Here is a 27,769-nt window from a genome sequence, read left to right as displayed (position 1 = left end):
AGGGGTGGGCAGGGGCAGAGAGAGACAGAGACGCAGAATCCGAAGCAGGCTCCAGGCTCTGAGCTGTCAGCACAGAGCCCAACACAGGGCTCAAACTCAGCTGTGAGATCATGACCTGAGCCAAAGTCAAGGGTCAGGTGTTTAACCGACTGAGCCACCCAGGCACCCCTTTTCTGTCCTTTTTTAAAGAATGCATAATTTCTCTGGTTCTGTCTTTAACTTCACTGACCCTTTCTTCTACCATCTCTAATTTATAATTGAGCTCATTTGGTAAATTTTTCATTTTAGATAATGTGCTTTTCCATTCTAGAATTTCCATTTGGCTCCTTTTTTTATAGTTTCCATTTATGTGCTGGGATTCCCCATCTTCATCCACTGAGATCATATTTTCCTTTAAATCCATGAAATATTTATAATAGCTGCTTTAAAGTCTTTGCTAATTCCAAACCTGGGACATTTCAGGGTTGTTTTGTATTGACTCCTTTTTTCTCCTGAATTTGGGTCACATTTTCATTCTTCACCCCATTTCTGGTAATTTTTGCTTATTCATGGATAGTGCAATTGGTACTCTGAAAGGGATCCTGAATTATATTGTCTTCCTTTAATGAGTTCAACACTGATTTTTGGTTTTGTTCTGGCAGGCAGTTAATTTACTGATGCTTCTCCTTAGTTTTGTTGAGGCTTGGTTTTAGGCTTTGAGAGTTTGATAGGGCAGGAATAGAATAACCCTTACTCTAGAGCACGGTCCTTATTCCCGGGACCTGGCCTTTCTGTTGTCTCACTGGAATGCCTGGTGTTCCCCTCTGGCTAGTCCTATGGATCCAGTGTCTCTATAACCTCTACTGTCCTTGGTTTGTTCTAGGTCCCACAGTAGCTGCTCTCTGCTAGCCCATGCCAGAGTCTCGCCCTGGGTAGGTGCAGCACAGCCATCAGCCAGAGGTCCATGCAGGACCACCCCCACCACCACCAACAACAACCTTCTGGGGCTCCCACCCTATTGAAGCTCCTTCCTCTCCAGTTCCCTGCCAGCTGCTTCAGCAGCCCCAGACTCCAATTTCTCCCTCCCCAGGTCACAAGGACAACCACATCCACTTCACCCTCCCTCCTTGTGCTGTGGTTAGGAAATCTACTCAGACAGAGGGCCAGGGAAGCTATGAAGTTCACCTTATGTGTTTCTTCCCTTCTCTCAGGGATCCTGCTCAGCCCATTGTCCAGTGCCTGAAAACATCTACTATTTATGTGTTTCCGGTTTTATCATTGCTTATGATAGGAGGGCAAATCCAGCACCAGTCACGCCTTCGTGGCCAGAAGCAGACAGCCCTCACATTTAATGATGTAATGCTCTGTGTGACTGATTATCCTTTAATGCAAGATCATAAGCACACCTTGAAGGAGCTGTTGATGACTTACTTATCTCTACATCCTTAGCTCAATGAATGTTATTCAATGGAATCAAGCAGAAAGCCTGGGGGCTAAGTGTTGAATAATGCGCTCCTCCTTCCCTTTATACCTGAGTGGATGTGCCAGTAAGGGACTCCCTTTCACACGGTATCTTCAGCCTGGTGGGGAGGGTCCCAGCTGCCCCAGGCCTTGCTCTTGTCCCTCCACTTGGGTACTCCCAGAGTGTAAATGTCTTGGACATGATACTTTCTTATTCCTGTCTTTATACTGCAGAAGAATGATTGGAAAATTGAGTCAAATCCTTTTCGATTTTCTTCTAAGTGTAGTGTGTTTTTTTTTTAAATGTTTATTTTTTTTAATAAAAAAAATTTGTTTAATGCTTATTTATTTTTGAGAGACAGCGTATGAGTGAGGGGAGATGGGCAGAGAGAGAGGGAGACACAGAATCCGAAGCAGGCTCCAGGCTCTGAGCTGTCAGCACAGATGCGGGGCTCAGACCCACAAACTGTGAGATTATGACCTGAGCCAAAGTCGGACACAACTGACTGTGCCGCCCAAGTGCCCTTAAGTGTCATTTCTTAAATCAGCCTTTGTTGGTTGCCTGTTGAGAAGACAGCAGTATAGAATAGGCTCAGGGGGAGGACTGCTAGGATTATCCCATCTTTCTTGGCGGACCTTCTCCATCAGTATTACACTTCTTTGAGCCTTATCTCTAGCTCCTGCCACCCCACCCACTTTGTGCTGTAACATCACCGACTTGTCACCATTCACTGGATAATCCCATACTCGGTGACAGCTCTGGTCCCACACACTGTTCCCTCTGCTCCCACACGAACTCCTACTATCCCTGCAGACTCAGCTCAACAGCCCCACGTCGTCAAAGCTTTGCCCAGCTCCCCAGGGGACAGTTAATCACACCTCCCTCCAGAGGCCTAAAGCAGTTATTCCCATCCTGTTGTGATTCTCTAGTCACATGGCTCTTCCCCATCTGGGCCCTTAGGAAAGAATATGTATCTCATTCATCACTGTATTCCTAGCGTCTAGCATGGTATCTGACCCCAAATACGTGCACATTAAATGCTTATTGACTAATGAAGAAGCCAAGTCCCTCCCTTTCCACTGAATCGAGTATGGCCTTCAAGAGCCTCTCAGAATGAAGCATGATTTCTCTTCCTCAGTGCAGCTTTCAAATATTTGAAAAGGTCGTCCATCCTGCCCCTTTAAATCTCTGCAGCCTAGAAGCCCTTTGTTTTCATGTCATCATATCCAGGCAACTGTTCTAAGTGCTCGACAGGTGTTATCCTATTTAGTCCTTGTAACAGCCTAATAATAATAATAGTAATAATAGTGATGATGATGATAGGTGCTGCTGTTGTCCCCATTTTATAGATGAAGACATCGAAGCACAGAGAGTAACTTGTCCAAGGTCACCAGCTGGTAAATGACAGAGTTGGGTGTCAAAGCCCAGCCCCTGGCTTCAGAAGCCATGCTGTACCCACTGGGCTACACTGCCTTGTGGCTGTTTAGATGATAATGTTGCCAGAGCTCACACTACCTTATCTTTTCATTGACCTCCTTCTACTTGTCATACACTTTCTTAAAATGTGTCTTTCAGAACAGATACTTTGTGATTTAGCCAGCCGAGTCCCTGAGAGTGTGACATCTCTGCTCCATAAATGACTTACTGTCCGTGCTGCCGGTGGGGTTTTTTGGGGACAGCTATGTCAACTATTGTCTCATTCTGAGCTTGTAGCCAACTGACTTCAGTTAAGCTCGGTATTCTCTACTTTACATTTATATATAGTTGATTTTTGTCACCCAAATATAAGACTTTACCCTTATCCCTGATAGATTTCATCTTGTTGGCTTTAGGCAGATATTCCAAACTGATGAGATCTTTTTGGATCTTTGTTTTATCACATCAGTTTATCCCTTACAACTTCATAATTTATAAATTTATAAATTTAATTTAGTTTTAAATTTAGTTTTAAATTAAATACGTTTAATTTAAAAAATTAAATAAGTTTTAATTTAGTTTTAAATTAAATTTATAAATTTTAAATTAAATTTATAAATTTGTAAATTTATAAACCCAGAAGTCTTCTAGGACTTCACCCATAGCAGTGATTTTAAAATGTGTTAAAGACATTAGGTGAGACACTTAGACTCCTGGCTACTAGCCACCTCTTCCCTCCAGGGTGACGCTGACCCTAAGCCAGCATTCTTTGGATATAGCTGTCCAACCAGTTGTGAATTCACATAATTGCATAGTTATCTGATCTGTTTCTTCATTGTCCACAACGATGTCCTAAGAGATTTAGCTAAGTCCCTTGTTGAGATTCAGGGACATTGTCTACAGAAACCTCTCATTTCTTTTTTTCTTTTTTCTTTTTTTTTAAAGTTTATTTATTTTTGAGACACAGAGAGAGAGAGAGCATGAGCAGGGGAGGGGCAAAGAGAGAGGGAGACACAGAATCCGAAGCAGGCTCCAGGCTCTGAGCTGTCAGCACAGAGCCCGACGTGAGGCTCGAACTCATGAACCGTGAGATCATGACCTGAGCCAAAGTTGGATGCTTAACCGACTGAGCCACACCGGCGTCCCAGAAGCCTCTCCTTTCACCTCAGTACAATTTTAAACTCCTCCTAAAATAAAAAAGCCTAATGCAAGCTCCGTGACCAGCTGTGACACTTTAATTCTTAAATGCACAAAAATCAGATGTGGGCAAACACCACCAATTCACTTAGAGAGAAACTCATACGTGAACATCTAAACTTAAAACCACGTTGGAGGTTAGGGCATGGTTAAGTAAACTATGGCTTATCCACTAACGAGAACATGATATACAACTATTTTCAATGGTGTTTTTGAAGTTTACAATAGCATAGAAAATGTTTATGTAATAATGATTAGGTTTAAAAAGCAAGGCACAGAATTGTATAGATGGTGACCATAACGGTTTGAAACACAGAGAAAAGAATGACATACAAAAATAGGCTAGAAGTAAAACCTCCAAAACGTTAACAATGGTTAGACAAGACAAGTAAAAAGGAGGGGATTTTTTTCTCCTTCTATATATTTTTCTTTAGTTCCCCAAAAACACACAACATGAATGTGCATGGTTTTAGCACCATTAACTGTTTAGGTGGGAGGTTGGGGAAATTGGTTGCCAGAGTCCATTTACCAAGAACATGTTTATTACACGAAGAGTAGAAATTATTCCATCCCTGAGAGAGAAGGGTCAGGCACATGGGCATCTGACCCAGGAGGATGTGCCCGCTGACCCTCTGTGGGTTCTGTTCTCCGGTGTCCAGTGTGTCACATGTGTCTTACCTCCTCACCCAGATGCCAGCCCTTCCTCCGTGTGGACCATGGGACAGGCGCCTCTGGGAGTGCCGGGTCCCAAAGAAGCAGGATGACCTTCCTTGCTGGTATCACGTGACCCAGAGCAAGTTACTTAACCCACCTCGGACTGGCTCTGTCCCCTGCCCCACAGGGCTGTGTGTGAAATGCTTAGCACTCTGTCAGGCATCTGGGAAGCACTCAGTAAATATTAGTTCTTTTTTACTATGATTATTAATCATGAGGAAGTTCCTGTGTTCTCAGATACCTGAAATTCTACCACTAACAGTAGAATTTTTTTTTTTTAAGTTTATTTACTTATTTTGAGAGAGACAGAGCACAAGCGGAGGAGGGGCAGAGAGAGGGAGAATCCCAAGCAGGCTCGGAGCAGTCGATGTGCAGAGCCCGATTCAGGGCTCGAACTCACAAAACCACAAGATCATGACCTGAGCCAAATCAGGAGTCGGACGTTTAACCAACTGAGCCACCGGGTGCCCCAGTGGTAAATTTTATTGAGGCAGTTGACCATGCTTTAGTCTCTCATCTAAGATACAAGTCGAAGGAGTGAAGAAAAGTGGGAACAAGTCAGTTGAATGAATTGTCAGAATGGATTGATTAGGAAGCACTGCACTTGGAGGAGGGTGTTTAACCTGGGAGACCAGACCACGAAATGTTGGCACTTTGGCAACTTAACCAAAGACTGATTCTAGTACCGAGGTTATACACTATTCAAAATATTCAAAATACTTAACGACTGGTAAGCTTGGGGACCAACCGATCAGAATAGACGTCAGTGATGGCCCTTCAGAATGGATCCCGGGAATGAGCACCTGTCATGCCTACCCCTCCACCCTTCCCCCCGCTCACTTAGATGTCTGCCAGCAACTCCACATCCAGGCAGGCAGAGCAGAGGCCCATCCTGGCACAGCTGTTTTGGGAAGAGACGAGCTTCTTCTGTCCCACCGCTGCCCCAACGCTTATTCTTGCTTCTTCTCCTCTTTCATCATGTCCTGTTTGCCTCTACTGTCCATCGCACACCTGCCAAGATCCCCTCATTGTCTGAGGCAGCAGGAGAGGAGGGACCATTCCTTGTTCTGCGTGCTGCACCATGCTGGCCTCTCCTGTGTCCCCGGATGACCCGGACAGCAGGTTTCCAGGGTGTGGGAGACTCCAGGGTATGGTCATGAACATTGTATTGCTCTAGCTTCTATGCAGAGCCACCACCATCTGCAGAAGCCACGTGTCCTCCTGGCAGTGAGCTCAATGAAGCAGCTGTGCAAGGCAGGACTCATCTTCTTGGGGATGAATTTTTCCCGTTTTCTATTTCCCTAGTGGTTCTCTATAGGCCTTTTGTTTAGCGTTGCTCTGTGGTCACCAGCTGCCCTCAACCCTGACCCCAACCAGTTTGCAAATGCTAACGAGAGAGCATGAACAGCCCATGGCTCCTGTAGCTGTGAGATCAATATCATCGCATTCACCCTGAAATTTTTCCCGGAATTCACAGTAATGCACCCTAGGAGCTCTTTCCCAGCAGTGATAATTCTGGATCCTCATACCAACCCCTGAGGGAGGCAGGTCAAGTTAATTATTCTCCTCACTTGACAGATGAGGACTAGGGGGCCGCTGGGGCTCATCAAAGACCCACTGCTAATAAGAAGCAGAGCCTGGACCAGAGCTGCCCCCAGGGACCCGGGTAGCAGCTGATACACCTGGACTCGGCTCCAGAACTCAAGGACTTCTGGGTGCTTTCTGTGATGAGAAGACAGAAGAGTCATGCAGTGGGGAACACCTGCCTCTGCTTTCTCCACGAAGAAAGTTGGAGAACAGAGCAGTTTTATGACGTTCCCTGGGGCCTGCCATGAGCAAAGGTGGGGCCTGGACAGGAAATTGCCATCCCTGTGTCCTGGGCCCTTCCTTCTCCCTGTGGGCTCCCCACAGGCTCCCCTCTTCCCATGTCCACCTGCTGTCCTGGCCACATGCCTGCACCACCCTCTCCTTCCATCTCTCCCCACTGGAAACTAACTGGGCCCCCAGGCCTGCCTCATTGCCCCAGCATGCATCTGCTTGGGAAAAGGCTACCAGCTGGGGCACCCTTTCAGCAGAACAGTGGTTTATATTGGCCTTTAAACTCTTTTTTTCAAAACAACTTAATCAGGACGTAATCAACATACCACACAGTTCACCCGTTTAAAATGTACATTTCACAGGGCGCCTGGGTGGCTCAGTTGGTTAAGCATCCGACTTCAGCTCAGGTCACGATCTCGCCATTCGTGGATTTGGGCCCCACATCGGGCTCTGTGCTGACAGCTCAGAGCCTGCAACCTGCTTCGGATTCTGTATCTTCCTCTCTCTCTGCCCCTCTCCTGCTCACACACTGTCTTTCTCTCAAAAGATAAATGATAAACATTAAAAAAATTTTTTAAATGTACATTTCACTGGCTTTTAGTATATTCATGGAGTTGTACATCCACCACCAGAATCAATTTTAAAATGTCTTCATTACCCCCCACCAAAAACCCCAGCCCCTGGGTCATCACCCCCTAGAGCCTCTATCCCTCCCTTCCCCAATCCTGGGCAACCAAGAAATCTACCTTTTTTTTCTTTATGGACTTGCCTATTCTGGGCATTTCATATAAATAGAATCATGTGATAGGTGGTCCTTTGTGGCTGGCATCTTTTTAGTATGTTTTCAAGCTTCATTCATGCGACAGCAGGTATCACTGCTTCATTTCTTTTTATTGCCAAATGGCATCCCTTCGTGTGGATACACACATTGTGTTTATCTGTTCCTCGGCTGATGGACATTTGGATTGTTTCTACTTTTCAGCTATCATGAATAACGCTGCTGTGAACGATCACATACAAGCTTTTGTTTCCATCCCTCCGTGCCTTTCCATCTCTCTTGGATATAGTCATAGGAGTGGAATTACTAAGTCATATGGTACTGTGTGAGGAACTACCAGAATGTTTTCCAAACTGGTGGCACCATTTCACATTCTTACCAGCAATGAGCATTCAGTTTCTCCAGATCCTCAGTAACGCTTCTCATTTTCTGTTTTGTTTGTTTGTTTTTATCCTGGCCATCCTAGTGGGTATGAAATGGTGCATCATTGTGGTTTGATTTCCATTTCCCTGGTGGCTAATGATGTTGAGCATCTTTTCGTGTGCTTATTGGCCATTTGTAGATCTTCTTTGGGAAAACGTTCAGATCCTTTACCCATTTTTATTTGGGTTATTTGGGTTTTTTATTATAGAACTGTAAAAGTTCTTTATATATTCTAGATATAAGTCCCTTATCATATAAATAACTTGCAAAAAAAATTTCTGTTGTTCTGTGAGTTATCTTTTGCTTTTTTGGTGGTATCCTTTGAAGCACAATTTTTTTTTTTTTTAATTTTGATGATATCCAGTTTATGTTTTATTTTGTTGTTTTCACAGTTGGGGTCTAATCCATGCTCATGAAGATGTGCACCTATGAGTTGTGAAAGTTTATAGTTTTAGCCCTTACATTTGGGTGTTTGATCCATTTTGAATTCATTGCTGTAGATGGTGTGAGAGAGAGGTCCAGCTTCATTCATGTTTCTCCTTATGTCAGGACAACACTATCCTGATTATTGAAGTTTTTTTTTTAATTTCTTTTTTTACATTTATTTATTTTTGAGAGACAGAGACAGAGACAGAGCACAAGTGGGGGAGGGGCAGAGAGAGAAGGAGACAGAATCCGAAGCAGGCTTCAGGCTCCAGGCTGTCAGCACAGAGCCCAATGCGGGGCTCGAACTCACAAACCGCAAGATCATGACCTTAGCCGAAGTCAGATGCTTAACTGACTGAGCCACCCAGGCGCCCCATGATTACTGAAGTTTTGTAGTAAGTTTTGGAATCAGGAGGTGGGTCTTCCAACATTGTTCTTTTCTTTTTTCTTTTTTTTTTTTTAAATTTATTCTGCCTCTTTTCATTTTTTATTTTTATTTTTTTTTCAATATATGAAATTTATTGTCAAATTGGTTTCCATACAACACCCAGTGCTCATCCCAAAAGGTGCCCTCCTCAGTACCCATCACCCACCCTCCCCTCCCTCCCACCCCCCATCAACCCTCAGTTTGTTCTCAGTTTTTAAGAGTCTCTTATGCTTTGGCTCTCTTCCACTCTAACCTCTTTTTTTTTTTTTCCTTCCCCTCCCCCATGGGTTTCTGTTAAGTTTCTCAGGATCCACATAAGAGTGAAACCATATGGTATCCGTCTTTCTCTGTATGGCTTATTTCACTTAGCATCACACTCTCCAGTTCCATCCACGTTGCTACAAAGGGCCATATTTCATTCTTTCTCATTGCCACGTAGTACTCCATTGTGTATATAAACCACAATTTCTTTATCCATTCATCAGTTGATGGACATTTAGGCTCTTTCCATAATTTGGCTATTATTGAGAGTGCTGCTATAAACATTGGGATACAAGTGCCCCTATGCATCAGCACTCCTATATCCCGTGGGTAAATTCCTAGCAGTGCTATTTCCGGGTCATAGGGTAGATCTATTTTTAATTTTCTGAGGAACCTCCACACTGTTTTGCAGAGTGGCTGCACCAGTTTGCATTCCCACCAACAGTGCAAGACATTGTTCTTTTTTAAGATGGTTTTGGCTCTTTGGGTCATGAAACACAATGAAGTGCTGATATGCACTGTGCCACCACATGGATGAATCTAGAAGCCATTATGCTAGGTGAAAGACACAAAAGGCCACCTATTGTATGATTCCATTCCTGTGAGCTATACAAATTAGACAAATTCACAAAGACAGAAAGTAAATTAGTGGTGTCAGGGGCTGGGAGTTGGGGAAAAATAGAGTGTGACTTCCATCAGGAATGAGGTGTTATGTTGAGATGATGAAAGTTTTCTGGAACTAGTTAGTAATGATGGGTGCACAACCTTGCCAACCCACTAAAAACCACTGGATGGTACATTTTTTAATGGTGGATTTTAAGGTATATGAATTATAGCTCAAAAAGTTTTTTTTTAATTTATTTTTAATGTTTATTTATTTTTGAGAGAGACAGAGACAGAATGTGAGTGGGTTAGGGGCAGAGAGAGAGGGAGACACAGAATCCAAAACAGGCTCCAGGCTCTGAGCTCTCAGCACAGAGCCCAACACGGGGCTCGAACTCACGAGCTGTGAGATCATGACCTGAGCCGAAGTCAGATGCTCACCCGACTGAGCCACCCAGGCGCCCCTCAGAAAAATTTTTAAGAAGCATATAATCTGAATATCCCTGTCTCTATTTAAAAAAATGAATTTGTAGTTAAAAAACATTTCCACAAAGAAAACTTCAGGCCAAAATAGCTTCACAGGGGAATTCTACCAAATATTTAGGGAAGAAATAATACCAATTTTACAAATTCTTTCAAAAAATTGGAGAGAAGGGAATATTTCCCACCTCATTCTAAGTATTATGGTGATAGCAAAGCCTGATCTCCCCCGCCTCCTCGAAAATTATAAGAAAACACCGGATTAATATCTCTTATTAAGATACATGCAAAATGTCTAGATGAAATTTTAGCACATTGAATTTAACAATATGTAAAAAGAAAAACACAGACTGACCAAACGTGTTTTATCTCAGGAACGCAAGTGTGGCTTAATATTTGAAAATCAATGTTACAGCCATTTTGAAAAATGATTTGGCAGTTTCTTTAAAAGTTAAATTTAGGGGCGCCTGGGTGGCGCAGTCGGTTAAGCGTCCGACTTCAGCCAGGTCACGATCTCGCGGTCCGTGAGTTCGAGCCCCGCGTCAGGCTCTGGCCTGATGGCTCAGAGCCTGGAGCCTGTTTCCGATTCTGTGTCTCCCTCTCTCTCTGCTCCTCCCCCGTTCATGCTCTGTCTCTCTCTGTCCCAAAAATAAAAAAATTAAAAAAAATAAATAAATAAATAAAAGTTAAATTTACATCTACCATATGATCCAGACATTTCACTTCTATATATTTACCCAAAAGAAATGAAAGTATATGTCCATGAAAAAACTTGTGTACAAATGTTCGTAGCAGCTTTCTTTTTCGTAGAGGAAGAACTGGAAGCTACCCAAATGTCTATCAACACTCAGATAAACAAACTGTGGTATATCCATACAATGCAATTACTATTTAGCAATAGCAGGGAATGAACCATTTGCAACAATATGGATGGATCTCAGAATAATTTTGCTGAGTGAAAGAAGCCAGACCAAAATGAATAAATGAATGATGAAATATTATAAGATTCCATATATACAGAATTCTAAAAAATGTAAAGGAATCTACATTAGGATAGGAAATAGATTAGTGGTTGCCTAGGGATGGGGAGAAATTACAAAAAGGCAGGGAAACTTTGAGGGGTGACGCCTGTGTTCATTGCTTTTTGATTGGTGGTTTCACAGTTGCATACGTATGTCAAAACATACCAAAATTGTCCACTTTCGATACGTGCAGTTGTGTGTCACTTATACCTCAGTAAAGCTGTCTTAAAGTAAAAATACTCAATCAAATAGTTGAATGCCAGCTATGATCTAGATTCTGAGGATACAAGACTGAAACTCAAGACCTGCCTTCATGGAGTTTATATGTAAGTGGGAAGCTCATACAGACTAGGTATTTTTAACAGTCCCAGAGTTTGCCCACACAATTCCTTCAGCCCCAGATGGAGAGTTCCCTCTCTGAGAAGAGCTGGAAACCTGGCACGGCTGGATGCAGGGCTGCGTGGGGTTGGGGCTCGGCCACAGAACAATGGTTGGATTTGCTCCTCTCTTTCTGGACCCCCTTCAGCAACAGACTCACCATCCATGTTCCCACGCTGTCCAACAGGAAGTGGGTCCGGCGTGGTGGTTCCTCTTATCTGAGCAGAGAAGATGGGCGCACACAGAACTGCTGAGCCAGAGGGGTCTACATTTGCAGACAGAGGATGCCAAGTAAAGATGGAGAGTCAGGGGTGGAGAGAGAGCGAGCCTGTCTGATCACTGGAGAGCTCTCTGGTCGGTGTTTCCAGTCCTTAGGGGGCTTGACTCTCTCCTCATCCCTCATCTGCATCCAGTACTTTTGGAGGAGCCCATCTTTTTTGCTTTAACTCTATTGAGTGGCTTCTGTTATTGCAGCTAAGAAGCCCTTTACTCCTTTCATTCCTTTGGGTGGATGGGGAAGAGGAGAGAACCTCAGCATCACACGGGCGTGGGCTGGAGCAGCTCCCGCTGTCCTCAGAGCAGATGGCAGCAGGCCTGGCTGAACCACCCGCCCCCCACCCCCACCCCACGCACGCTCTTGAGAAGCCATTGGCAGGAAGGCACTGGGATGGAGTTGGAAAGAAATGGGGGCTGTTGCAGGGATTAGCAAGGAGGTTCAAGGAAGACCTGGAAACATCGAACCAAAGGGCCAGGAGCAAGGGGTGTGTGAGGTGACCTGCGGGCGTCCCATTCTGCAGACTTGGCACTCAGGAGGACATACAGGCCCCAGTTTTGCTCGCCTGCCATTCCTCTCGCTCCTTCTCCTGTCTCCTCCTCCTCCTGCCTGCCTGTTTCTGGGCCTCCTTGCTCAGGGCATTCACGGTGGGCATTTCACAGTCCAGTAGCAATCACAGACTAAAGAAGCTCCTCGTTTGAGAACAAAACCCTGGCCTGAGGTTCAGACGATGTGATTTCTAGCCTCCATTCCACTCCCAAGTCACCAAGTGATCAGGAGCAAATATCACTGCTCTGTGCCTCGGTTTCCCCCATCTGGAAATGAAAACAGGGGTTACTGGCTTTTTCTCTCTCCCGAGGACACTGAATCAGAATTAGAAGTTAAGGCAGTTTCAAAGACCAGCAGTGAGACCAGCAGGCTGGTGTCAGAGGCCTGGGTCCCAGCCCTTCTTCCTGTGCCTTGAGTGAGGAAGGCACCCACCTCGTGAGGCGCTGCTTCCTCACTGTCACGTGAAAGAGCGTAGGGACCTACACCCCCCACAGATGGCCATGGGACAGAGACAGGGACAGAGATAGGCCTGCGCCATGCACGTGTGAGGAGGCACCGTGGCCACCTAAAACCGGCCGTCGGGTACTTACTGAGCCACTCCAGGGCTCCCATCTCTGCGCCTTCTTCTGCCGTCCACCTCGAGACAGGACCCCAGGGTTGTAGGTGCAGAACTGGGTGGGATTAAAGCAGTGTTCATCCCCGTACTTCTGGGTTTCGCCCTGCACCCTCGGGAATCCCAACGGGGCCAGTTCTGTGTAGGTCATCCTCAGACTGTGTTTGGGAGAAGCAGCCTGGTTTAAAGACTGTCCTCTCCTTCGAGTGGTCCCAAGGAATGACACTTGGGGCATCCAGCTTCCCCTTGGGGGGAGGGTTCTGTTGTGTCTGTGATGTGTGTCTGCTGCATCCACAGGGTGTCCTGAATTAGAGAACAGCTCATCTCGCTCCCCCAGGGGCCTCCCAAAAAGTGATTGCCTGAGGTGATACTAGGGTCTGGATTTGACTCTGAGAAGCAAACAAATGACAATATAACAAAAACAATCTTGCCGGCAATTCCCTTGCTCTTTGGTTTTTCACTTCACATTGGTTCCTGGTCTGAACATTTCTGCGGACGAGATGCTGCATTTTCTACACTTCTCTCTGCAGCCGTGCTCCATAATGTACTAAAATGCAGGAAGACCAGAAAGCTAATGAAGTCATTCAGTTATCAAAAATTGAATTCTGTTCCCTGGGTGCTATGTACCAAGGCAGGAAATTGAATGGGGACATTTTAGAGATATTTCCAGCAACAGGGGTTGAAACAAAAAGTCTTTTCTGCTTAACCCCCATTCAGCCAGAACCCCAAACCGCCTGCTAAATAGCATTGAAACCGTCCATGCTATGTTTTTGCAACATTCTGCTTCATTTTGAACAATGGATTTTCTTAATTTGTAACTCCTGATTGAAGCGAACCAAAGCTGTCCGACTTTGTGCTTGATGGGTAGCTAAATGAAGGGCGTGTTTGTTGCCAAAGCCACCGCTCATTCTGCAAAGGAATTTGCTGCAAGTTCCCTTTAAGTTTGTGCATTTCAAGCAGAAGGAGATTTCCCTCCATTCAGAATTTGCCCGAGTTTTCTGGAATATGTCTGCTGCTTGCAATGAGACTCCTGAAATCTAGCTCAGTTTATTGACCTGTGTGGGTGCCCAGGGCCATCCAAAAAAGGGGTGCTTGTCCTTCGGCTCCACTCTGGCTGATGGGAAGAAAGGGGAGCAGAGCTTGGGCTGAGGTTGCAGATTCTCAGCAGTGAGACCATCAAGGCCAGACAGGATGGATCTGAGGTCCCTGACAAATCCACCTGCCACCCTGCCCCCTGGTCTCCACAACACTCGGAGGGGGACAACCCGGAAGGGAGGGAGTGCCGGGCCTGAGAGCCCCAGAAGGCTCACCTGCCCCAGGCTGGTTCTTCTGCCTGCTGGCACATTGCTTCACCTGCCTCGGCCGTTTTAGATCATCAGAGTGACCTCCTCACCCAGCCGCTCTGACCTTGCCTCTCTCCACAGCCTTTTCTTTATAGATGGTAGAAAAGGAAAATGATAGGGGTGCCTGGGTGGTTCAGTCGGTTACAGGTCCAACTTGATTTCAGCTCAGGTCATGATCTCATTGTTTGTGGGATGGAGCCCCGAGTCGGGCTCTGCACGGACAGCAGGGAGCCTGCTTGGGATTCTCTCTCTCCCGCTCTCCCTCTCTCCCTCTCTCTCTGCCCCTCCCATGCTCACTCTCTCTCATAAATAAATGAAAATTAAAAGAAAGAAAACAGGAAAATGGTAGCTGTACTCCTGTTTATGTATGCTTTTGCCTTTCTAAACCACTGCCACCCCTATGTTTTTAAATCCAGGTGTGAGTTTACATGCAAATTACACTAAATCTCCTTCCAGAGGAGCATCTTGCTACTATCAACAGCTTGACAAAGTGAGTTAACATAGCCTGACATATTTCAGAGGACCCAAACTCACACAGAGAGCAAGACATTTGGAACAGAAATTTAAAGAGCTTTAAACAGAGACTATAAACAAGTAAGAGATCCTGCACCGTGCAGCCATTTAAAAAGCTCATTTTGTCCTAATGAGAAGTTTTCTGTAATCAATGAAGTGAAGAAAGCAGTTAAGGTAAAGTATGATGGGATAAAATCGTTTTATTTTTGGAAAGAAAGTTAACGTGTGTGTTCAGGGAGGGAGGGAAGGAAAAACAGGAACTGAACTAAATTGTAATTATTTGTAGGGAACAGGGTTGGCGGTGTCTTGAGAATCAGGAATGATTTTCACTTTAAAGTTTACTTCTTAAATGACTAAACTGTTGGAAGAAACAAAGCTGTACCACTTGGCAATTAAAAAATAAAATCTTAATCTGTCATGTAAGACAGCTAAATGAGAGCACCAGAAATGAATCAGCCAAGAAGGCAGGGCATGTCTGAGAAGGACGGGGCACCAGAGAGGTAGAGAAGGAACAAGAGTTTGACTTAACTCTCTTTATAATGAAAGGATTCCTGGTCAGCTGAAATTTGACAGATTTTTGCTTTGTGATGGAAAAAAACAATTATGAAGGTCTGTACCATTGAACTTAACAAATACTGGGGCATAATATGTGCAATAGCCTAGTCTATGTATATATGGGACTTTCTACACACATTGTCATTTAAGTGCCTGTGTGGCGTCCAGGTAGGTAGTTTTCTAAAGCCAATCGTCCTCAAGTCAGAGTATTAAAAAAAAAAGGGGGGGGTGCGCCTGGGTGGCTCAGTCGGTTAAGCAGCCAACTTTGGCTCAGGTCATGATCTCGTGGTCCGTGAGTTCAAGCCCCGCATCGGGCTCTGTGCTGACAGCTCAGAGCCTGGAGCCTGTTTCAGATTCTGTGTCTCCCTCTCTCTGACCCTCCCCCATTCATGCTCTGTCTCTCTCTGTCTCAAAGATAAATAAACGTTAAAAGAAAAAAAAAAAAAAAGACATCTCGCCTAGAGAATTGCTTTGCAAAATAGGTTTCTATCATCCTCGGGTTTTACTTGAAAGGATGTTCAGTAGTAGGCTCTGGCCCAGTCCACTTTTGTGAAGAAAACAGCCCCAGTGGTTTAAGAGAGCGAGAGGGTCTAGAACCTGGGCTGATTTTAGACAAAACTGCAGAGTTGGTGGAGGCTATCTTGTAATCTTCCGGTCTCCCCTCTCTGTATCCCCTCCCCCTCATTAGAGCTTCCATCCACAGTTGCCTGCCCCCCATCTCCTTCCCTGGTCTCCCTCATCCCCTCGTTCCTTCTCTCAAAATCCTGCATAGATCTTGAAAACAAAGCCGCAGTCAGTCATTTACACTGTAGTGTGAATTTTAGCACACAGTCATGTGCAGCCTGGTGATACTTCTATTTTAAGTTTTACTCTTCACTGTACAAAGGGAAAGTTGAATCCCAAGGAAAGAGATGTTCAGGCATCAGCCAGCAGGTGGAGGCAGCATTTTTCAAGCAACCTTCCTGCTGCTCTAGAAATCATACCACCTGACTGTTGTCTGCCTATAGCCAAGGTCTTGGGTATTCTCACCCAGAGCCTCGCTGCAGGGCCTCATCCAGTCCCAGTTGGCCTTCTCTCCACTCTCGAGAGGAAATACTTCATTGTTCTCCAAGCATGGTACATGCTACCCTGGAGTGTAGCCATCAGGATATAAGCCCTGGTCCTGTTCCTTAAAAAAATGTGTGACCTTGAACAAGTTCTTTATGCTCTAAGCTCAATGTTCTTACCTGTAAGAAGAAAGTAACAGAACCTATTTCATAGGTTTTTTCTAAGGACTGAATTAAATAAAGAATGCAAAGTGCTTAGCCCAGTGCTTGGCAGGGAGGAACCCTCAGTAGACAGAGCTCTTCTTTTTTTTTTTTTTTTTTTTTTTTAACGTTTATTTATCTTTGGGACAGAGAGAGACAGAGCATGAACGGGGGAGGGGCAGAGAGAGAGGGAGACACAGAATCGGAAACAGGCTCCAGGCTCCGAGCCATCAGCCCAGAGCCCGACGCGGGGCTCGAACTCACGGACCGTGAGATCGTGACCTGAGCTGAAGTCGGATGCTTAACCGACTGAGCCACCCAGGCGCCCCTAGACGGAGCTCTTCTTATGACTTGACGGAACAGAGCCGGGGCGTGTGTGAGGAAAGGAAAAAAAAGGACCAGAGCCAGCTAGATGGGATGGGACAACTCGGGCAAGGACACCTGTTTCTATCAACTCAGCTCCCAGCCGGTGATCTCCTCTGGTGTCCCGTGGGGGAGAGCACCGCGTGGGGCTGGCTGGCAGCTCCCAAGTGCAATATAAATTTTGGACTCGTGAGTAAGGACAAGAGTCCTGTCTTGCAGCCCCATTCATCTGAGCCACAGGCAAAATGGAGGGTAGATTCTAAACTGCTAAACAGATGGCGTCCAGCCCATACACGAAGGGTCTACATTTCACCTGAGCCAGCGCACCCTCACTTTTGCACACGATTCCAACAAACTTCATTATCTGGTTGTCAAATCCCCAATGGATTAGGGGCAACAAACTAGGGACTGCAGAGAGAAGTGACAGCTGAGAGTCTGACAAGGAAGGAGACAGGAGAAAAAGGCAGACATCAGCATTAACCAAAAAAAATCACAGCCATCAGGCTCTGGAGAGGGGTTTCTGCCTTCCTTTGATATCCGCGAGCTGCCGTGTGTGAGGACTCGGGATCCTGCTGTTCAAAATCTTGACCCTGCAGAAGGGTGTTAAATCACAGTCTATTTTAAGAAGCCAGCTGTGTGTATGATGTGAATGATGATAGAAACTTGGATTGGTAAAGCCCATTCTTTCCAGGGTCCAGTGATTTCCCACAGGTTTGATTATTTGGTTACCGGATGATTCCCATGGGAATCCCGTGGAATAGGTAGGACTGTATTGCTGTCTCCCATTTTACAGATGAGGAAACTAAGACTGAGGGTGGCTAAGATTGCCGAGGCTTATGTGACTAGTGAGTGGTATGTCCGGTGCTCTTTCCGACGCAGACATTTTCAAACGTTTCTCGGGGCCCTGGGGTTCTGCCCAGGGGCTGCCACAGGGGTGCAGGGCAGGGCCACGATCACGTCGGTGACTTCCCACCTCTGACTCAATAGGAAGTGCCCAGTAAGAGCAAGAGACGTCGGATGGGGAAGAATCAAAGAGGTCCTGCTGCTTGGAAGAAAACAAAAAAAGAATGAGAGAGAACGAGAGCTTTGAAGCTATTGAAAACTGTGCCCTTAATATTCTGGGAACATTTCTATCCAAAATGATTACAATCAAAAGAAAGTCGTGGGACTGTATGCATATGGGGTAAACCTCCTGCTCTCTGGCAAACAGCCAGCTCGAATCCCTTCCGCCAAGCATGTCCCCGTCTTGCGGGACTCGGTTTCTCTGGGAGCTGCCCCTGGTGGGCCCAGCCTCCGACCTTAGGTGGGCATTTCTCCGCCTCCTTTCTCCACAGCCACTTCCCACACACGCAAAGTGCTCAGGCCACCCGGGGCTCTTGGTGCCTTCCATAGTCCCTGTTCCCATGGTGTCCTCGCCATCCAGCAGCCCCGCTGTAAACACTTTAGAGTGGGCTCGTGGCCGCCTATATCTCCCCAGCTGTGAACACTTAATACTCGGCGAATGAATGACAGGTGTCCTTCTGCGTCTTAACAGCGGCCCCCCCTGCACACCCAGAATGTTACCCCATGTAATTTATTCTGAACCTGGGACTAGCAGGCCCGGCAGAAGACTTCCTGGAAGAGTTATCTGCATAGAGAGGGCTTTGGTGACACCACATAGGTGGCACTAATGTACCCAGGAAGATACGGCCTTATTGCCAGCCTCTGGCTCTGCTGCCTCCTTCACCCTGCACCCACACCACCCTCTCGGAGAGAGACAGGAGAGCGGCATCCAGATGGCAGTCATTAACGTCCCGTCACTGTCCCCATCACCAGACTCTGACAGTGAAACGTGTGTGCTGGGTATAGTAAGGGGCAATCACGCTTCTCCTTCAGCTGGTCGCTCTCAGAAACCAGTGTGAATTGAACGCGCTTGGTAAACAGCACTGTTTACTGTCCTGCCACGGATGATCAAACCGGAAAGCCAGAGCACAGACCAAAATCTCAGCACAGCAGACAAGGTGGCAGGAAATACCCAGTGTGAAATGAGTGACACAGGGGTCTTTTGGCGAAAACGTTCCTTCCCGTCCCCCTCTTCTAGTCCCATCTTCCCTCTAAATTAGAGCTCATTTGGAAAGAGCATGTCTTGAGGGCGTGGGTGTGAAGGTAGCCTTGAGGGTTGGCAGGACCTGGGTGGGGAGTGAGAGAGGAAGCATTCCAGGTGAGAGCAAGTGCAAGGGAACCGTGGTGGACATCTCACGGATGGCAGCGCGTCACTCCAGGGGAGCAGGGAGTGGAAGGCTGGGAAGGGAAGAGGGCAGATGGGTGAGAACCTCAGAACTCACGCTGAGGAGTTTGGGCATCACAAACACAAGGAAACCATTGAAGCCTCCATCAAAACAGAGCCTGGGGGCGCCTGGGTGGCTCAGTCGGTTAAGTGTCCAATTCTTGGTCTCCACTCAGGTCATGATCACGTGGTTCGTGAGTTCAAGCCCCGTATCTGGCTCTGTGTTGACAGCGTGGATGGAGCCTGCTTGGGATTCTGTCTCCTTCTCTCTCTGCCCCTTCCCTGCTTGCTTTCTGTATCTTTCTCAAAATAAATCAAATAAACTTAAAAAAAACAACAGCAAACAAACAGAGCCTGAGAAAGGAAGGGCAGAGTGACAGTATTCAAGCGGAGTGCATCACACATTTTCTGTTTAATCCTGGCAGCACCCTTAGGAGGTGTTCTCTCCATTGTGTGCAGATGAGGAAGCTGAGGTTCAGTGAGGTTGAGAGAGTTACTCTAAGTCACCAGCAAGTCAGCTGCTGGCCCAGGACTTGAACCTCCTGTTCCCAACACGGCATGTGAGGCATCTCTGTCTGGCAGGGGAGCACAGGCTGCAGGGACACCAGAGTCAGGTGCTCCTGCTAAGGAAAGTGCTTCAGGGCACTCTGGACCCCCAGCACGGGGGCACCTGAGAGTCAGGTCACCAGCAGAAAAGGGACGCCAGAAAGGACTCAGGAGAAGTTTGATTTTTGCTGCTTAAAAACACAGATGGAAATCGTCATTGTGGGAAGAAAACGAAATGAAACCCATCACGGGGTCTGGGCTTGGTAATCGTTTGCTAGAGCTCCTGTCCACAAAGCACCACAAACCGAGCGGCTTGAAGAACAGAAACCTATTATCTCCCAGGTCTGGACACTACCAGGCTGAGACCAAGGTGTTCTCCGGGTTGGTTCCTCTAAGTGCTGAGAGGGAGAATCTATTCCGTGCCTGTCCCCTCGCTTCTGGCGCTTTGCTGGCAGTCTTTGGCGTGTCTTGGCTTGTAGAAGCTTCACTCCATCTCTGCCTTCGCCTTAGGGCTTCCTCCCCACGTGGATGTCTGTGTCCAAATCTCCCCTTTCAATAAGGACACCAGTCATACTGGGTTGAGGTCCATCCTGATGACTTCCTCTTAACTAATTACATCTGCATTGACCCTATTTCCAATTCAGTTCTGACCTGGAGTTGGAACACACTTCACAGGTTAAGGGCATTTCCCCAAAGGACTGCCCTCACTTCAGTCATCAGCCACTGTATACTCTTTTGGGGGAGCCAAGGAATTTGCTTTTTGGCTGTTCCTCTAAAAGTGAAACCAAGGGTTTTGGCTCTTGGTAAAGGAATTTAAGGCAGCCAGGTGGCAAGGGGAGATCAGAGACCTTTGCTGGTGGCCAGGGATCATACCAGCTTGTCTTGTAAGCAGGGAAAGAAACATCCTTCAGAACCACCCTGGCTTCCACGGTAATCTTCCCCTCTTCACAAGCTCTCTGGGGTGACGAGACAATCTGCCTCCGCCTATGAGAAGACAGGTCCTGCCATAGTTTACTCTAAGAAAGGTTCCTAGGGTATGTACCTGCTTCCCTATCTTGAAAATCCTGACAACATGCCTCCCTGTCTGCCTCCGCCGCTCCCTCTTCTTTGGCCCTTATTCCTGCTCGGGGCCAGATACACCGCAGAGTTCACGAAGCCAAACTCAGGACCTCTCACGATGTGTTCACGTGGTCATATATTTCTGTAATATTTGCAAACTGAGATATTTTGACAGCAGTTAGCTAAGAACTTGTCTCTTTCCATTCTGACGTGCCCCCCCCCCCCCACCACACTTGCCCTCCTGGCGGGTGGCGCTGGAATGGCCCGGCACTGGGGACCTCTGAGAGGAGGTTGGGCTAGGGGAACGTTTAGCTTGGGTTTAGCGGGACCTAGTTACATGGTGTGCAGTTCCTTTTATATACAGTTCGGTTGTTGGTGGAGGAGTAGCTTGCAGGAGTCCTTCTGTGGCCACTGAATCAAGTCATGGAGTGTCCTCACACAAAGGGAGCAGGGCCCCCCTGTGGCTACCCCCCAGCCCCGCTTGGTTAACGACAGCCTGGTTAATGAGTGCCATCAATTCAAAACATAGAAGTTTAATCACCACATGAGAAAACTAGAAAAGCCCCCAAATCTTACAGCCTATGTACAGATGAGTGCCCCGTGGGTACGGTTTGCCCCAAACTTGACAATAGTCCTAAAAACTTACGTGACCTGACCAAATGACTAGTTTCGGCGCCGAGAGAAAATTATAAAATACCAATCTTTCTAAAGTGTCCGCCGTAATAGAGGAGAGACTGAGTTAGATTTTCAGTGATCTTTCAAAGACTGAACTAGCTTTAACTTCTGGCTGTAACAAAAGTATATTACAAAATTGTCACAGAGGGGTGCCTGGGTGGCACAGTCAGTTAAGTGTCCAGCGTCGGCCTAGATCATGATCTCACGGTTCGTGGGTTTGGGCCCCACGTCGGGCTCTGTGCTGACAGCTCAGAGTCTGGAGCCTGCTTGGGATTCTCTGTTTCCCTCCTCTTTCTGCCCCTCCCCTGCTCGCACTCTGTCACTCTCTCTCTCTCTCAAAAACAAAATAAACCTTAAAAAGTTTTTTAAACAAAATTATCATAGAAGAGATGATCAGAGATTATGCAGTACATTCACATGTTCGCTACCTGCAGTTTGGCAAGCAGCTAATTGGTAAAAATGTTATTTTTGTGAATTATGTGATGTTCATAGTATTTGCCAGCTTTTTCTAATTTTTAATCTGCAGTTTTCTGATTCAAAAATAAATATTCAATTTCACACCTGATTTTGTGTTCATAATTTCCATATATATTTCTTTTAATGTTTATTTTTGAGACAGAGAGAGACAGAGCATGAACAGGGGAGGGGCAGAGAGAGAGGGAGACACAGAATCTGAAACAGGCTCCAGGCTCTGAGCTGTCAGCACAGAGCCCGACGCGGGGCTCGAACCCACGGACCGTGAGATCATGACCTGAGCCGAAGTCGGACGCTTAACCGACCAAGCCACCCAGGCGCCCCCATAATTTCATATTTTTAAGAGGCCTCCAAAACCTCTTCACACAGTGACTGTCCCACCCTTCCCTCGCCCAGCACTGAGTGTCCCTGACTTAATGATGGTCTTTGCAATCAAACCAGCAAACTGCCTGTGCAGAATTGGCTTGTAAGCTCCCTGAGGACAGCCCCCCAACTCAGAGTCCCTCACACACAGCCAGACCCACCAGAAAAATTTAAGAAATGCCTGTCAACAAAGCTTCTGAAATGGGACCGGAATTCCCCAGAGCAGGTGACTCGGGCGGTCCCTCAGCGAGTGAGACATTTCAGAAATGAGATGTGTGCTGGGGACCTGCAGGGTTTTTTTGGAAGAGAAGTGTTTCTGCAGAGACAAGACGGGATCCTTGATTAATAATGTGATCCAGGCAGCCCAGCGGCCAAGGAGAGAAGACCCTTCTTGAGGGCAGGGGCAGACAAGGTTACTGAGCCCAGAGCTGGGTTCTGACCCTGACAGAAGCAACATTGAAGGGGGGCTGGAGCTGGTGTCAGGGCCTTTCGGCCAGCCCACCCACAGGCCTCCTCCATCCCCTGCAGCCTGTGCTTCCCCAGTGGTTGGGGGAAGGGGGCAACGGCACCCATCCAACAGGCCTGCCCTACCCCCACGGGCCTGCACTGCCCACCCTTGAGGCCAGAGTCTCGGTGAACTCTGAGTAGCCAACATTTCTGAGGGCTTTTGTAACATGTAGTCACCTGTGCCTTCAGCCTCTTCTGCCTGCGGACCTGGGGCACAGCAGGTGTAAGCGGTCCCTGCCCTCAGGGGCCCAGAGATAAGTGAGGCTCGAAGTGTGAGTTTTCATTCCACAGGAGCCATGATGACATTAGACCTTGCTAATATAATAGAAGACAATGGCTAATAGGTCAATATGTTTCCTCTCCCAGGTAGTAAACGTGTAAACAAGGACCTGGCCCAGTCTTTCCCAAGGCATCTGGAGAAAGATTGGTCCCCAGGATACACCTAGAAAACAGTGGTTATGTGGACAAAGAGGTATGACAGGTGGTATATCCTGAATCCCCACCTAGGAGATCCTGAGACCGTAAATAAACTTCTTCGTTATTGCCCACCTGCCCCAAGGGTGTTCGTTCACACAGTGTTATCTCCTCCTGCCAGCATTTTGGGGATGTTGACCCATTTTGGGAAACACTGAACTAAAAACAGTGACTCTGTAGTGGAGACTTTCCGGCCTCAGGACAGAGAGGTAGCCAAGTTCAGAAGTAGCAGAGTTTTTCTGGCTCATTCTCCCACGTTCTACAGGCAGCTACTTCCTTTCCTACGTACAGGCTGGACCCTGTCCGGAGCTTGCCCACAGCAATAGCTTAGCACTGACCAGTGCCAACTTCCCCAGGCTCCTGCCCTTCAAAGGCCCCTGAGATAGGGATTTCTAACCCCTTCAGGTAAGCTGCCTGGGCCCAGTGCCAGTCCCACCCACAGCCATCTGTATAATCCAGCCCCCCCACCCAGGGTTCTAAAATCTGCCATGCCCTTCTAAATTCCACCGGACCCTGCTTCCATAGAAAAAAGCAAGACCATCTCACTTTTCTTAGTCTCGATTCCATCTTAGTTATTTTTTTTCTATGTGTATTTATTTTGAAAGGGAGAGAAAGCGCAAGTCGGGGAGGGGCAGAGAGAGGGAGAAAGAGAGAATCCCAAGCAGACTCCATGCAGTCAGTATAGAGTCCCATGCAGGGCCTCGAACTCACCAACCTGGAGATCATGACCTGAACCTAAGTCAGGTGCCTAACCAGATGAGCCACTCAGGCACCCCTCCATCTTCGTTAGCTTTAACAAAGGTCGTGATTTATACCTCAGAGCCTTCTGAGAAAGGAAAGCCCAAGAAAGTTCCATTTATTCTTCTGAGCATGCTCTGTAAACTAAACGGGGGAGAATTCTTATCCTCTGGGAAGGGATGGTATATGAGCAGCTGTGAGGGGAAGGCCAGAAATAGGAACAGAACTGTCTGCTGTGGGACTGGGTGATGTTGGTACTGGGTCGTTGACTTCCCTGCCTCAACTCCCTGCCAAAGAGCGGGGACAGTGATAGTGCCCACCCTGTGAGACTATCATGACAATCATGAAAGAACACAGAGAGCTCAGGAGGGTACCTGCCACGTGGTCAGCCCCTGGCAAATGTTCATTATTATTGTACACCTTACTCCACAGTGCCCTGGGGTTAGCCTTCTCTTTCTTTTTGAGAGTGGAGGGGGGAACGATGCACTAAGGTGCTGAGTCTGACCTCCGGGTTGACCCCCAGCAAGATTAGCAGCACAAAGGGCCCAGCTACCACAATGCAGCCTCAAGATAATGTCAGATGGAGATTCACAGCCGCGGCTCACACCTGAGGGAGCCCCAAGATTTCAGAGGGCTGGAGTTGAACATGGCTGTTACCCTTGCCCTGTGATATTCACATGGCCAGCCAACCTCCAAATAATTTATTGACTGGCAGTCGATCCCTGAGATTCCACTGTGGGCCTATCAAGCCAGGCAGAGGATGTAGGGGCTGCAATAATTTCCCCATATAGAAAATGAAAAAAAATATATTTATTTTTACATTAGCTGAGCTCATGCTGGCAAAAAGAAAAAAAAGAAAAATCCCTTGTGCATAGGGGTGTTCCACAGACCTTAGTTCTACCCCGCGTAAAGATGTTCTCAGTTACTTTTATCTGGATGTTGTTGAGAGATCTCCAAGGAGGGTTTGCTAGGTGAGGGGAGAAAGTTGAAAGTGCTGCTCTCATTTGGGGATGGAGGTGGGGGACAGAAAGGAAGACTTGGGACTCACAGATCAACATCTTTGATGTTCCCCCTATGGCTACGAGAGTCACTAATGTCCCCTTATCACAGAGGCTTTCCCGGACCACCCACCTAATCCTTCACTCTATCTCCTTACCCTGCTTTATTTTCATTCCTGGTACTATCTTCACCGGACATGTTATACATTCATTTGTTCATCTATCTGTCCTGCTAACAAGGATGCTCCGTGATTATAGGGACTTCGTTTTGTTCGCTGCTGGGATTGAATCTCAGCACTGCCAACTTTTAGCTCATCTGGCCTTGGCCAAGTTATTCACCGCTCTATACTTTTCTCACAGGGTCATTTTAATAATGAAATGGGCCAATAATAAAGTAGCACTTGGCGTAGTGCCTAGCATATCGTACGTTTTCAATAAATGGCAGTCGTTGTTATTATAGGTTGCTTTCCAGTAAATTTTTACTTCCTTGGGGTCAGCTGCCTGGAGAAGACCTCTGTGGCTATTCAAGGATTCATCTCATCCTGAGAGGAGCTAAAAATAGAAGCTACACTAATTGGAGAACCTTGAAAACACTGTTTACCCTTCAAAGCAGGTGGACCAAGATCTATGGGACACTGGGTCTCAAGTGTGGCTATAAACCGAAATCACCTGGGGAGTTTTAAAAAGTACTAATGCTCGGGGCCTACCCGCAGAGATTCTGATGTCATTGCTTATGGCAGGTGGCCTGAGAATCGGGATTCTCTGAAGTTCCCCAGGTGCTTCTGATGGGTAGCAGTTTTGAGAGCAGCTGCCCCAGGGTGCTGCCAGATTGCCCTGTGAAAGTCAGCGAGACAAATGTCTAATTATGGCCTGGCAGTTAATGCATCTTCCTAAAAGGAGTCTTTGCTCACAGACCAGCCCATTAAAAATGAGCCACTTTGGCCCAGCAGGGCCCCCCATTTATTTATTTATTTATTTTTTAATTTTTTTTAACGTTTATTTATTTTTGAGACAGAGAGAGACAGAGCATGAACAGGGGAGGGGCAGAGAGAGAGGGAGACACAGAATCTGAAACAGGCTCCAGGCTCTGAGCTGTCAGCACAGAGCACGCGCAGGGCTCGAACCCACGGACCGTGAGATCATGACCTGAGCTGAAGTTGGACGCTCAACCGACCAAGCCACCCAGGCGCCCCAGGGCCCCTCATTTAAAGTTTGCTGTGTTGTGGTGCAGCATCCTAGGACTCTAGCGCCCCGCAGAGGGAAACTTGGAGACCAGGAACTCAAGCAGATGGGGAAACTGAGGCTGAAGCAGCTTAACAAGCCTTCCCTCCATCGACCTCTCTAACCAGCTCAGCGGCGCATCCCTGGTGACGATGGCGGGAGGACAGCCGGCGATCCCGGTACATCTCCAAACAAACAAATCATTTTGTCATGTCTTTGAACTGTGGTAGAATTCAGACTTCACCGTTTGGACCCCATGAGGGTCATGGCCAGAGCTTTTACCTGTGATGTAAGCTGTAGTTGAATTAGAAGGCAACTGCATTTCAAGAAAGTGCTTTTTAAAAGGCAGCCCACCCCGTTGCTCCCACTTTCCTGCTGCCTAAAGGTAAGGGAAGTAGATTATGCTGAGAGAAATAAGCCAGTGACAAAAAGACGGTACAGTCAGATTGACAGAGACGAAGTAGGCGGGTGGTTGCCAGGGGCCGGGGGCACACAGTCTGGGATCGTCTTGCATGGGTACAGACTCACTTGTGTGAGTTGGATGGATGGATTCACAACAGTGTGAACGTACTTGGTGTCGCTGAATTGTACACTTAAAACTGCTTACGATGGTGAATTTTATGTTGAGTGTATTTTGCCACAGTTGAAAATAAAGTATTAAAAAAAATTCTTTTTTAAGTTTATTTCTTCTGAGAGACAGAGTGAGTGGGGGAGGGGCAGAGAGAGAGGATCCCAAGCAGGCTCCGCACCTGCCAGCAAGGAGCCCGACGCCAGGCTCCATCTCCCAAACCATGAGATGGTGACCTGAGCCAAAACCAAGAGCTGGACGCTTAACCGACTGAGCCACCCAGGCACCCCGAGAATAAATTCTTTTTTAAAAAAGCGATTCTATCACAATTTTTTAAAATATAAAGACAGGAAACCACATGGAGTCTGCAGACCTATAGGAACTTAACTGGGCTTTGGTTGATTTCCATGGAAACCTAGGCAGAGACTGTGAATTTCATTGGACAGGATCCCCTAGAGCATGGAATGGGGAAGGGGCAGCCCCGAAAAAAGGGGACATATGAGCATTTAGGGCATCTTGAAGGTAATGAAAACTCAGTGCAGCTGATTTAACCATATTATTCCTTCCCTGTGTGCATTTCAGCTGCATAAACAGAATGTACCCGATGACTTACTAAGGATTGTGCTGTGCACTTGGCTTTTAAGATTGTGTGTTCCTTTCCTCGGCTTGAGAGGTTCCCTGCTGCACATTTTCATGGAAATGAGTTTAATAGAATGAGTGTGGAGTCAACAATAAGAACGGCTATTTGGCTGTGGTGTTCTTTCTTTTTAAAAAGGCTTCTAGCACGCCTGATATGGATATTGGCACAAGTAAGAATTATACCTTCAGGGGGAAAAGACTGGAGAGCGGGGGACCGTACCTCTGTGCTTAGAGAGGCCTCTGGGAGAGTGTTGTTTTTCTAAATGATCTTTTGATGGGTGTCTGTAACACAAAGAATTAACCCCTATTATAGGTCAGCCTGCTGCTCTGAATGAGAAATCTGCCTGGCCTGCGAGCAAGGCAGATCATAATTCCTTAGGGCAAGGCGTGATATTAAAGG

The 27,769-nt window shown here is 46.8% G+C and overlaps 1 protein-coding gene across 4 annotated transcripts in view; it reads left to right on the top strand.

Annotated features, from left to right (window-relative positions):
* Nucleotides 1-27,769, top strand: part of MAPK4 (mitogen-activated protein kinase 4) — a 153,796-nt gene that overhangs the window by 107,399 nt on the left and 18,628 nt on the right. The window lies entirely within an intron of this gene.

The sequence above is a fragment of the Neofelis nebulosa genome, chromosome 11 (genome assembly GCF_028018385.1).
Source record: "Neofelis nebulosa isolate mNeoNeb1 chromosome 11, mNeoNeb1.pri, whole genome shotgun sequence".
In the NCBI taxonomy this organism is placed as follows: Eukaryota; Metazoa; Chordata; class Mammalia; order Carnivora; family Felidae; genus Neofelis; species Neofelis nebulosa.
Note: the sequence above shows the minus strand (reverse complement) of the source record. Positions and strands in the feature narration are given on the sequence as shown.